This window comes from Myotis myotis, unplaced genomic scaffold, assembly GCF_014108235.1.
Source record: "Myotis myotis isolate mMyoMyo1 unplaced genomic scaffold, mMyoMyo1.p scaffold_m19_p_4, whole genome shotgun sequence".
NCBI classification, from domain to species: Eukaryota; Metazoa; Chordata; class Mammalia; order Chiroptera; family Vespertilionidae; genus Myotis; species Myotis myotis.
Window position 1 is genome coordinate 84,958,934 of NW_023416346.1, and position 13,197 is coordinate 84,972,130.

Here is a 13,197-nt window from a genome sequence, read left to right on the forward strand (position 1 = left end):
TCAGTGAGGGGGATAGACTGGGGCTAGCCCTCTCACTCCCTCTCTCCTTTCCTCCCCTCTTTCTTTAACTACCTTTTTGAGCCTGTGTAGATGAGGAATCGGGTCTCGCAGAAAGCAGGAACCCCCTACTCTGCACTCCTGTGACCCAGAATTTCTCTTATTCCTCTTCCCAAGCCTTGGTTCCTCCACCATGGGAAGACCCTAGCAGGGGCTTAACAGAAAGCTGCATTTAGAAATTAAAAACCTTGAATACTACCCTTAAGGTAGCACTTGGAGTTCACCTCACCTGCCATGTCCCCATCATCCAGGGCAGCCTCTAACTACCACATAGACAAGGACACTGAAGCTCAGAAAAGAGGTGTGGCCTGGCTGTGATCATATCACTTGGTCAGTGGCAATGGCAAAACTCAAACCTGGATCTTTTGTTTCTCAGTCTAGTGTCCCAGGAGGCATAGTCCTCTACCCTGTCGGCTCTTCATTTATTTATTTACTAGAGGCCTGGTGCATGGATTTGTGCACCAGTGGGTCCCTCTGCCTGGCCTGTGCCCTCTCACAATCCAGGACCCCTCGGGGGGGTCAGACTGCTGGTGTCAGCCTGACTGCTGGTTTTGGCCTGATATTCCCTGGGGGGTGTAGGAGTGCAGGAAGCAGCAGGTGGCCGGGGAGGAGCCTGAGCCTGGGCTGGTGCTGCTCCTGCTCATCCTAGCCCTGCTGCGCCTGCATGCTGCTGCCACCTCCACTTGGTAGCACTGCTGTGGAGGTGGGAGAGGCTCGTGCTGCTGCAGCTGTGCCTGCCAGCCATGAGCCCAGCTTTGGTCTGAGCGGTGCTCCCACTGTGGGAGTGCACTGCCACATCATAGCGACCAGTTGACCAGTTATCCGGTCACTTAGGCATATATATATATATTTGTTAATCCTCACCCGTGGATATTTTTCCATTGATTTTTAGGGAGAGTGGAAGAGAGAGGGAAAGACAGAGAGAAACATCAATATGAAAGAAACACATCAATTGATTGCCTCCTGCATGAGCCCTTACCAGGGCCTGGGCCTCAGAGGAGCCTGCAACCAAGGTACGTGCCCTTAACCAGAATCAGACCGGGGACCATTTGGTCCACAGGCTGATATTCTATCCACTGAGCAAAACCAGCTAGGGCACCCTGTAGGCTCTTTGATCTGTGCCCAGCATCTTGGGGGCCTAGCACTGCTTCCTCCTGCACCTGAGTCAGCCCAGATCTTCCTTTCCAGGCAGTTCCATGTGCCTCTAAAATGATTCCCCCTACTCCCATCACACCTAGTCCTCCAGTCAGCTAATCAACTAATCTGCACTGTGGTGTCAGTGGCAAATAATAATTTACTGTAAAGTACTCATGGTGCAATTTCAGATTCTCTGGGCTTGTTGGAGGCTGGGAAAGATCTGTGGGGATAAGAAGACCTTTTAAGAGCCATCACATTATGTTACAAACCATTTATCCAGCACCCTGTGTTGCCATATATTCATTAAGGGCCATTGGTCTGGGATCACAGCATACTGATAGTTATACTGCCATGGGTTGAGTGGCACCAGATCTTTATTTTACATCCTATATCATAAAAGCCTAATATGCAAATTGTCCCCTTGACCGGGAGTTCGACCGGGAGTTCGACCAGGGGTGGCCCCTCCCCCTGGCCAGCCCCGATCAGGGTGGCTGACTGGACCCCACCCAGGTATGAATTCGTGCACTGGGCCTCTAATATATATATATATATATATATATATATATATATATATATATATATATATATATATATATATATATATATATATCCTATATAATAAAAGGCTAATATGCAAATTGACTGAACAGCAAAATGACTGGTCACTATGACATGCACTGACCACCAGAGGGCAGATACTCGATGCAGGAGCTGCCCCCTGGTAGTCAGTGCACTCCCACAGGGGGAGTGCTGCTCAGCCAGAAGCCGGGCTCACAGCTGGCTAGTGCAGCAGCAGTAGCAGGAGCCTCTCCTGTCTCCGCAACAGTGCTCAGGATGTCTGAATGTGGGCCTAAGCCATTAGTCAGACATCCCCTGAGGGATCCCAGACTGTGAGAGGGCACAGGCCTGGCTGAGGGACCCCCCCTGAGTGCATGAATTTCATGCACCGGGCCTCTGGTATATATATATATATATATATATATATATATATATATATATATATATATATATATATATTTCAGAGAAGAAGGGAGAGGTAGAAACATCAATGATGAAAGAGAATCATTAATCAGCTGCTTCTTGCATGCCCCTACTGGGCATCGAGCCTGCAACCCTGGTATGTGCCCTGACTGAGAATCTAACTGTGACCTCCTCGTTCATAGGTTGATGTTCAACCACTGAGACAAGCCAGCCAGGTGGCACCAGCTCTTAAAGGAATATGTCCAAGGAGGCCCCTGGACTTCATTGCCCTCATTTCCTTCCCAGCCCTCCAGCTCTATCAGCATGGACCCAGACACACCTCGACAGGCACTTTCCTCCTTAGTGCAGCCTGGCCCTGGGAGTGAAGGAAGCATGTAAGAATGAGGAACCAGCTCTCTAGAGAGTTGGTCTCCTCTCTCTCTGCCCCAGCAGGTGGCCAAGTTCAGCTTTCAGGGCCAGGGTCTATGCTTTGTCACATGGTAGAACTGCCTCCACATGCCCCTACCCTAAAAAACTGAGGTAACATGCCCAAGGCCATGACACTAGGACACAGTGGAATTGGAGCTGGCATTCAAGTGCTCTGACCCTTTGGCTGACCAAAGGCCACCCTCCCCCCATCCCCAGACAAAGAGGACCAGCTCAGTGTCAGAGGATTTGAACAGGAGCATGTGACCTTGAGGGTGGGCCTTTTTAAGCTATCTCAGGCTGTCCAACTCCATGGGGGAGGGGGGGAGCTGGTTTTCCCAACAGGCTTGGCATCAGGATGAAGGACAGCATTGAAAGAGGAATCAAAGGCCTGGGCCCAAGTCCCCAGAGCTTGAGGCTAGGTTCTAGGTTTCAAGGAGGCCAGAAGTTCACCTTACAGACCTCCTGTGCATCCCCAGGTTTCCCAGGGGCCTGGCTGGTATTTGGGGTATTGGGGGTTCAAGCCCAGTGCTGTCCTACATCTGGATTGCATTAACTCGCCAAGTTTCTTCTTGGCCAGGAAGAATGTGTGCAATGCTGGAGGAGTTGCTGGACTTGGACTTGCTGCTGGGACACGCTATCAAAGCAGAGTGGTGGGCAGCAGGGCCCCTGGGGAGGGGCTTCCGGGGCTCTCCATCATCGCGCCCAGCCAGTAGCTCCGGGGTGGAGCAGGGCCCTTTCAGCAGGCGCTGGCTGCTGCGTAGGAGCAAGCCAAGTGGTTGGGCTGCGCCTGGGCAGGCCCGCTGCTTCTGATTAGTGGCTCACCCGCTTCTCCTGCCCCCCTTACCCCGCAGCCAGAGCAGACAGGAGCCGCCCAGATGCTCCCTGAAATCCAAGGTTGTGGGTGGGGAAGGAGCCCTCCACCCCCATTCAGGGCAGGCCAGAGGGAGCTGACCTTTGCCAACTTCTACCAGCTTCAGAAAGCAGGCACTTGGGTTTTCCATGCCACATCATTGTTAGAACCCCTTCTCTGAAGTGCTCCAGGCACATTCAGCCTTAGTTAGAGGCAGGTATTAAAAAATAATACTGAGGCCTGTGCAGTCTTTTATAGTACAGTACAGTGGTTAAGAGTGAAGGTTCTGGAGCCAGGACCCTTGGTTTTAAATCCGGGCTCTGCTACTTCTTTGCCCTGTGATTTTGGGCAAGTTAGTGTCTCTATGCTTTAAATCTTCCTCAAACCCTCTGTAAAATCCCAAGAACAATCGGTCCCTAGGTCATAGTGTTGCAGTGAGGCTTAAATGAGTTGATACTTGTAAAGTGCTTAGAATAGTGCCTGGCACATATTGAGCCCACAGTAAATTATTATTGTTACAAAGTTTAATTATATCATTGACTCACTGGAGTCTGGAGCTAACCTGTGATGTAGGGGTTGCAAGGGGAAGCTAGAAGGGGAGGATCTTACCCCAAGCCACACAGCCCACAGAGGCAGGGTTGTGTTGCAGCAGGTCTTTTTGTCCCATTCCCGCCACTCATGTATCTCTTTGAATTACCCAAGGGGCTCTGTCAAGCAACAGTGGGAAGGAACTTATATCCAGGCCAAAAGTCTCACCTTTGCCACATAGCTGATGGGTCAAGAGAAACAGGTCAAAATTGTCCAAGTGTTGAGTATAGAGAACTGCTAATATTGTAGGGCAAAGGCTTCAAAGCCAGTGGCCTACACTTTCCTGGAGCCCTGAAAAGACCCACCCAGGGTCCCTAAAGGGGACTCATTTTCCTAAGGGGGCAACTCACCTACTATGAGTGACAAGCCAGCAGTCCATGATGAAACAAGTGTCTTGAGGTGGTATGGAAGTAAGAATGCCACCAAGGTGGCTGATGAAGCATTGGATAGTTAGCTGAGAGGAGGGGCAGGATAACAAGAGAACATAGGAGCCCACCCTCTGGCCCAAAGGATACCCCCCTTATCCTTTGAGTAGTGTGGAGTAACTTCTGCAGCCATCTTCCACTCCCCTGCTTTCCTCCTTGCTGCCTGATGAGGTAGGAAGTAGGTGAGAAATGGGAATCAAAGTTTCTGTCCTTCTCCCTCCAAGGCCCTGCCCATAACCAAAGGATCCTGGCCTGCCCTGAAGGAAGCTGATGAGAGAACCTCTAGGGAATATGATGACAGCTCACCCTGTCTTTGCCCACAAGGCCATCTGGCACCAAAAGCCTCAAGCTCCCATTCTAAATTGATTTGCTGAGGATTGGGTTCTGGGGACAGGAGAGGGAAAGGAGGGAAAAGAGAATGTTTGAGAGGGTGCTGCTAATAAAGAGCTCTCAAGACATATCCCAGGGGCAGCTCAGACTGCAGCAGTGGCTCCTGCCCCACCATGGGGAAGTGGGGCAGGGAGGAGAGCAGAACCTGCATCCCAGGTTCAAGTCCAGATTTAACCACTTGGGTAGATGATGACACTGGACAAGTCACTCCCTGCTTCTGAGCCTATAGGTCCTCATCTGTACATGGAAGTAATAATGCCTGTGTCTTCGGGCTGAGGTGAACCTACCAGAGAGAGAGATGGTATGTGGGAAGAGCCCAGTACAAGGCCAGCACCAAGGAGGTGCCCAACAGCCACTCCCCACAGGCCTCGTGCACATATTACCCATGCCCTCAGCACATACAGCTTTGTGGTCCTGAGTCCAAGATTCCTTTGTCATGGTCATTTGTCATTTTGGGGCTGCTCATCCCCCCATGGCACCCTGATTTCTTTTTGAGAAATTTCATTTCTCCATTTTATGTGGTTTTAATGAGGGATAATCTAAGGTAGATGCTTCAAAGATCAAGGGGGCTAGGGTAGTTGGAGTTCAGTGAAAGGATGCTCCCTCTTGGAGCAAGTGCCACCATGGAGGGGTAGGTATTGGCAACCATTGGATGTGTGGAAGTGAAGGCATCCTGGCCAGGCTGTGCTGCTGTTTCTTGGCTGCTCAAAGCTTCCCTGGCTCTCACTTACTTTTCAGTCTGCCTCTGCAGCTCCCATGAGTTCTGAGTATGCCCCTTCAAGAGTCTTGGTACAGATTCCCTTTCTGCTAAGTGGGACTCAGTTTGGTTTCTGTGTTTGCCCTCTAAACCTTCCCTCCTTCACCTCCCACCAGACTCTGGGGGACGACACCCTGTCCTCTGGTCCTCTGGGTCCCTCTCAGGACCTAGCACGGCACACGAAGGGCCCACTCACTTGCACACTCCAGGTTCCTGACTAGGGAAGGGAGCTATGCTTTGTCAGAGGCTGGGCAGATACCTTCAGTACCAGGGATACCCTGCTTGACAAAGGTGTGGGAGAAAGCCATCTGCTGTGGAGATAAGGGTCAGGATGGATGACTTCCAGAGGTGTTAGGCATCCTTACTGTGGAGACCTTAGCCACCCTCCGGAAACACATGTTCAGTCCTAGCAAAGGCTTGGCCCAGAGCAAGCACCAGCTAGCTTACTTTTTTCTGCCCTGTAGTTCTGCTGCTGTAGACCAAGAAGATGAAAGTCAGTAGAAAAGGATCAGGCCCACCTGTAGGCCGGGCTAGCGGAGCAGTTCAGGGGCCCAGGAAAAACCCGAATTTTGTTTTATGCATCCGCACACATACATAAGGACATATGGAGTGTAGAAGTGGTTTCACTTCTCAAATGGGGTCCTACTCTATGTTCACGTGTTTTACAACTTACTTTAAAACTTTTAACAGGAGGTGTGGGGCATCTTTGCACAGTGCATGTGTTAATCTATCTTATTCTTTTGAGCAGTCACATTGGATCCCATAGTATAGAATAGTCTGTCAAACCAATCCACTAATGATGGCCATTTAAGTTGGGTACACTGTACCCCTCTTATATGCACTACCATTTTCCATCTATCACTGTGCATGAGTCCTTCTGTAGGATGATTCCCCAGAAAAGGAATGCTGGGTTAAATACCTACACTTTCTCTTCTTACAATTCTGTCCCCCCAACTAGACTGTAAGCTCTGGGGACAGGGTCAGGGTCCCACAGCATTGGGAGAGAGGGAAGAAGATGAAGAAGAGATTGAGGAGGCGACTATGGAAACCTTCTGACTTGCAGATAGACGGATGTTGATTTCCCACCTGGTTCTCCTGGAAAAACATTTCCAACACCAGTTCTGGCCTTCTGAGGATGTAAGGCACTGAATCAAGAGCCATTTTCCTGGGCCTCTGGATCAGGCCCACTTGTAGGCACTCTGCTGAAGAGTCCTGACTTGGTTGAGCCAAGGCAGGAGCAGGCAGCCTCCCTCACCACATAGAGCTAGCACAGGCTCACAGGCAGGGTAGCATCTCCACCTGGGACCTGCATTGCCTCCAGACGTCAGGTCCCTCCTCTCCCTACTCTATTCGCTCACCAGAGACCTGGGTCTTAACACCCCCCCCCCCCAAGGGCTGCACACCTCCAGAAGGCATGCCTGGGCATGGTAGAGCAAGGAGTCCAGAGAGCTTGCAAAGTATAGAACCCACTAGCTGCACCTGGAATGGAGTGGGCGGAGTGGTGGCAAGAAGCTGGGGATTTTTCCTTAATAACAACCTGGTGTCCCAATTCACTGGCAGCTCTGCCTGCCTGCAAGCTGGCTTGCATCCCCTCCCTCCTGGAGGAACCTTCATCTTCAAAGCCTTTTGGGAAACAGTTAATTAACCCCCACAGCCCTATTGCCTGCCCAGAAGGCAGCTGATTCCCTCATCTCCGTGGGGCAGAGAAAAAGGGAGGATTGGTAAGACTGAAGCCTAGAGAAAGGGTGTGGAGCTATGACCCAGGTGATCCCTGGATCCCAATGCTACTGCCTTCTAGTTCAATCCCCCAGTGCCCCAACCCCACTACTCAAGTGGTTGGTGAGACCCCCAGAGGCCATGCCATATATCCAAGGAACTGAAGAGCTTATTTTGCAACACAGTTTATTTTGGATAAGTCATATCATCTCTCTGTGCTTCAGTTTCCTCACCTATAAAATAGAGACATTACCAGCATCTAGTTGTCAGGACTATGGAGACAATCTAGTGGGACCTAGGAAGAGCAAACACTCTGGGAATAGTGTCCAAATAACAGTTGGATTGGAAGAAATCCGGAGTAGCTGTCTCATGGATGGATACAAGACAGGCTGAGTGGAAGAGATGAACCATAAGGGGGCAGTGAGGTGGGTCCCTTGCACTGTGAGCAGGGGCTGATGCCCAGAGCCAGGAAGACAGAGAGATGTTGGCATCTTCTTCTCTTTCCTTGTCTTAACCCACTCTTTTTCTCCTCCAAGTTTTACACACACAGGTATATATTCATGTCTGTATTTGTGTGCCTATGTGTACACACACACACACACACACACACACACACACACACACACACCTCCCAAAAGAACAGGAGTAGCCTTGTAATCTCCTACATGGCTATTCACTTAGGGTCCAGCCACAAAAAGATACCTCTGCCCAGGTGTCCAGGGTCTAATGAAGCCAGGGAGGGATGAATGGGAATTGGGTAGTGAGCTGAGTGCCATATGAAGCAGCCTCCTTCAGTAAGCCTACCTTCTTGCACTTGTTTTTCTGCCCACCTTCAATTCTTTGTGTCCCCCTTTCTTAGAGCAAGTATCACAATTCTCCTTCTTTTCTGGTTATTTCTCTATATCCTTTCTCCCCTATGAGATTCGAAGCTTCCCAGAGGCAGTGACAGGATCTTGTTTCTCTGTGCTCCACCCATAGCACATTGGGAATTACCATCTAGTTAGTGGATGTCCCTCTGGTGCCATGCAAGGATGTGGGTAGGGGTTTAATATTCACATCCAAGTGTGAAGTCAGTTTCATCTTCCACATTTACACATAAGAAGACTGAAGCTTAGCATGGGGAAGTGACTTGCCCAAGGTCGTGCAGCTAAGATAAAGTGAGTCAAGACTCCAACCAAAGCCACTGTTCCTCCACCTCCTCTTTCAGCATCTGCTTTTCCTCTGGGGGTTTCCAAGGGGCTCCCTGGGCTGGGCCTGCAAACTGGGTAGGGCCAGTACCTCTTCTGGGGGTTCAACAGAAGCTGGCAGTAGCCTGACTTAGAGGACTGCTTGGCTCTCAGATACCTGCACTCACTGTGCCCCTTCTGTGCAAGGAGCTCAAAGGCAGCAGCCATTTTCCCTTCCTCAGGGCAGGGTGGAGTGAGGGAGGAGGGAGGCCCAGAGAGGAAAAGTTCTGGCCATTGGCAGCCAAGCCCCTGCACTCCCCCAGCTGGAGCGAGACCCTATGAGGGTGGCTGGGAGAGGCTGAGCTGGGGCCAGCTGGTGCTCTAGCCTCCTCCTCCTTGGGCACCAGTGAGTAACAGCCCCACTGAAGTCAAGCCAGGGGCTAGGCCACTGTGGCCAGGCCCTGTGGGTGGAGGAGGAGGCAGCCTGGCGCCTGATAGGAAGGGCAGCCAGGTGAGCAGCCCTCACCCTAGAGGAGGAGGGGACTGGAAGTCCAGAGCGGGAGGCTTGTTTCTCTGGAAGGGAAACCTTCAAACACTAATTGGTAGTTGCAAGTAATTAAAGTAATTTAGTCAGATTATAAAGAAATTTCTTAAGAGTGATTAAGCAACTCTGACTGTGTATGGTTGTTGGTAATGACTTCCCCAGGGGGATTAGTGCATTTAGCAGGGTGTAATAGAGATGCTCACACCCGATGGGTTCTGATTCCTCAGGGTGGGGGGCAGGTCATGGAACTTGGGGGTGTTGGGGACTGCTGAGACTCACTGGTGGGGATTGACATCAACCCTGAGTGTGCACATGGTGCTCCATGTGTACCGGGAGCCCTCAGCTGCAGATGTGTGTGCAGAGATACTCACTCATGTGCACAACACACACGTTCCATCACACAGAGCCCCAGACCTGGATACATGTGTGTAGACTTTCCTCCAGCTGCACAAAGAGACCCTGGCAGTCATGCTCCTGTTGACACAGCAACTTATATAAATCACACACACAGTATTCTGCACACCTGGGCACCTACACAAATCACAGTGTCGATAGGTGCAGATATTGGCATAGGCGCCACACGCACACGCAGACACCACAGAGATTGCCGGACCTGCTTAGAATCAGGCAAATGCACAGTTGTAGGTGTATCAGGGACAGAAAGAAATACATATCCACACTGCAGTGACACATGTGGATAGACACAATCTTGCGCAGTTCCATACGTCTATATCGACTCAGACGAACAGAGCCCCAACTTTGCCTACTCACACATGTATAGAGCCTCATGCACAACTGCAAATTGACCTATACATTACCCATCTATTACACACACATGCACACATACAAAGATGAGACTTGCACACAGTATCACACACACATGCTGTCTGTTCCACAGTGTACTGCCCAACTCCTCAGTGTATTTAGAGGACACTGAGTCAGGAGCACTGCTCTGTGGATCTGTCACCCGGCCACTCCTGCCTAGGTCACACCAGGTGAATTGGAGATGGGTTGGAGGTGGAGGGGGAAAGAGTATGGACCAGAGCAGGGGTGTGGTTGATATGAGCTCTGAGGAGTCCTCTGGGGCTGTGAGGTATAGGTAATAGGGCACAGACTCTGAGTCCAGAGCATCACTTCCTAGCTATGTGACCTATTCACAAATGTAACCTTTCATATTTCTGACACTTAGCTCATCTGCAAAATAAGGACAATAACGCTGCCTTTCTCTTGGGCAGGTTGGTCATGGGGATGAAATGAGCCCACGGGGGAGCTTTTTGAACACAGTAGGCTAGCAGCAGATGGGATTTCCTCCTCCGGTGTCTCCAGGGATTGCCTAATATGGATCTTAGGGGTCAACCTCCTCTGAAACCCCCTTCATTCATTTGGTAGGCATTGGCTCTGCTGTACCCTTTGAGGCTCTCAGGGGCTCAGCCCATCAGCCCTCAGAGTTGGAAAGTCTGATCAAAAGCAGCAAGCAGTGAGAGCCCTTTGAGCCCTGGCCGCTGGTTCTGGTGTGGCCTCTTGCTCACTGTATGATAGTGGGGAGATCCTTTCCCTTCTCTATGCCTCAGTTTTCTTCTCTATTTCTCTAGAGGGTCAGGACAGGGGGAAGGAATGACCTAGATGATCCCTAAGCTCCTTCCCAGCCAGTCCATTCCAGGTTTCATGTAAATGACCCACTTGAGTCTGGGTGAACATGAATGATGGAATCGGGATGCCTATTATTTTGCCCTGATAGGGTCTCTCCTACCTCCGGGGCCTTATTGATGGTAAGGGGTGGGGGCTGAGTGTTAGGGTGTTTTGCTGAGTAATACAGGAGCCCAAAGATCTAGCATAAAAAAGGAAGAAAATGAAGTTATTAGCAATGTCTAGGGGACCATGGAAGAAAAGGAGTCTGGGAAAGGCCTCTGAGAATGGCCAGGCCAGCTCCATTTCCATTTCAATAAATGCTAAGGGCAAATGGAACTCTACTCTCTTGACCCTTTGAGGCTTCCTCATGGTTGTTATTCTGGTGACCATCCCTCCCTCTCACCAACTTGTTTCTCTGACCAGAGTAGCCATAAAGTCCTTAAAACACAAAAGAGCCTGCAGATGTGTTGCAAAGGCAGCAGGAAGGATACATACTTTTCCCTGGTGGGCAGAGACAGAGCAGGTGGGGTGGCTAATGATAGAAAGAGAGATGAGCCCACTGCTGCAGCTTGTGGAAGGAAGGGAGGCCCTCTTGAGGAAGAAGGAGTGGGCTCTGGAGTGGCCAGGCTCCAGGCCTTGTGAGTTTCTAGCTCCACCCTTTCTCCTGCTATCCCCAAAGAGCTTAGACTTCCTCAGTACATTGTCCTTCATTTGGCCATGTAGATTCTAGCACTTATTGAGGCCATCCCCAGCACTAGAACATACATTCTCTTGTTTCAGCTTCTCAGTAGCTCTGTGAATGTGGCCAGTCCCCTTGCATCTTAGAAGGCACTACCTTGGCATTGGCAGAAAGTCCCAGATGCCCTGGTGGAGCTACACCTTGAATGAGTTTAGGCCCATTTTTAGTGACTCTTGAGTGTGGGAGCCTGACACCTGCTCTTTTCGGAGCCAAAAAGGGGCTCTAGTGTTGACCCTGCCCCCTGCCAGCCCTGGCACCCAGATTGGGATGTTAAGGGCCAAGGATGCTTGGGGCCTTCACTTGTGGAGGCCTGGCCTGATGCACAGCCTTGCTCCTGACCAGTGGATCAGTGCTACACTCTTTTCATCTTCCCACTCCACCAACAACAGTGGCCCAGCTTGTCATTGTTGTCCTTGGACACTAAGATCTGTAGGGCAGTGGAAAGAACACTTATTTTGGAGCCAGACCAAGGCTCAAATCTTGACTATGCCATTTGCTGTCTCTGTGTGACTTTGAACAAGTTGCTCCACCTTTCCAAATGAGCTTCAGGTTCCTTATGGGGTAAAATGGTCACAATAACTGCTTTGCCTCAAAGGCTTGCCTTCAGGGATGAAGGAACTTAATAGATAAAAAGCACCTGGCACAGTTGGTCGTCAATGAAGACTAATCCTCTTGTGGGCACACACGGTCTCTTGAGGGAGCTCCTTGCCCAAGGAGGCACAGATTTCTATCCCAGGACCTTGCACAGCCTCTTCCTTCCAGCTTCCTATCTGTATCTTGCCAATCGGTGCTTATCCTGTGCCTTCTTGTTTCCTGGGCCTCTTGGGGTCATCATATATGCCTGGATTCCAAAGAGAAGAACTCTTAGTCCAGATGGAGCTGGAATAGAAGATAATCTGCTCTTAGAGCTTTCTAGAGGAGGCTGCCCCCTAAATCTAGGCCTTCGGGTTCCTGTATCACTTTGCCCTTGAGGTCAGAAACCGCAGTCCCTGCAACTGCACTTCTCATCCGCTCCTTCTTATCCTGCTGTCAGGGAGAGGGGGAACAGCTGGTTCCCATCCTCTGAATAATAAGCCTGCCGTGCAAATCGGTTTCCAAAATCATTAGGCCACAAAGATTCTATTCAGCTGCGATGTTTGCCTTGGCCCCGCCCTCATTTCCCAGAGGCTGGAAGACATTCACTCCTAGAGACACTGGCACAGAGAAGCACCCCGAAAGACTGAGAGAGCTATGGGTCAGAGACCTGTACAGATTTTCCCAGAGAAAGAAAGAGCCAGGACAACAGCCTCAGAAGAGCCACAAAGGCCCTTCACCCCAGAGTTTATGAGGGGTTTGTAACCTTCACACTCTTTGGAAGGACCCTGAGCAGCTGCCCAACCACAGAAGCAACAACCTGGCTGGACTGAAGCTTTCCAGGTGCTCATCCCTGTCCTAAATGGGGAGAGAAGATATGAAGGAATGTCCCTGCTCTTGGGAGTCTTGTGGTCTAGTTGAAAGGACAGCCCTCCCACCCCGACATACTCACACAGATGCACACTAAGTTAAATAATACAGTATTTCCTAACAACATGCAACAGACCTCACCAGATAACCTATGCTCTGTGCCAGGTTGAGGGGTTTGGGGAATAAGTGCCAGGGAATCACAGAGCATGAAGAAAGCACACAGTGTCCTTTCCTTGGCCAGCTCCACCACATTTGCCCAAGGCATCAGGGAAGAGCCACTTTTCCTCTCAACCAGACACAAAGAAAGCATCATCCTTTGGCATTCTGGAGTACTGACCTGGAGTTTTCCCAGGGAATTGGATCAAAT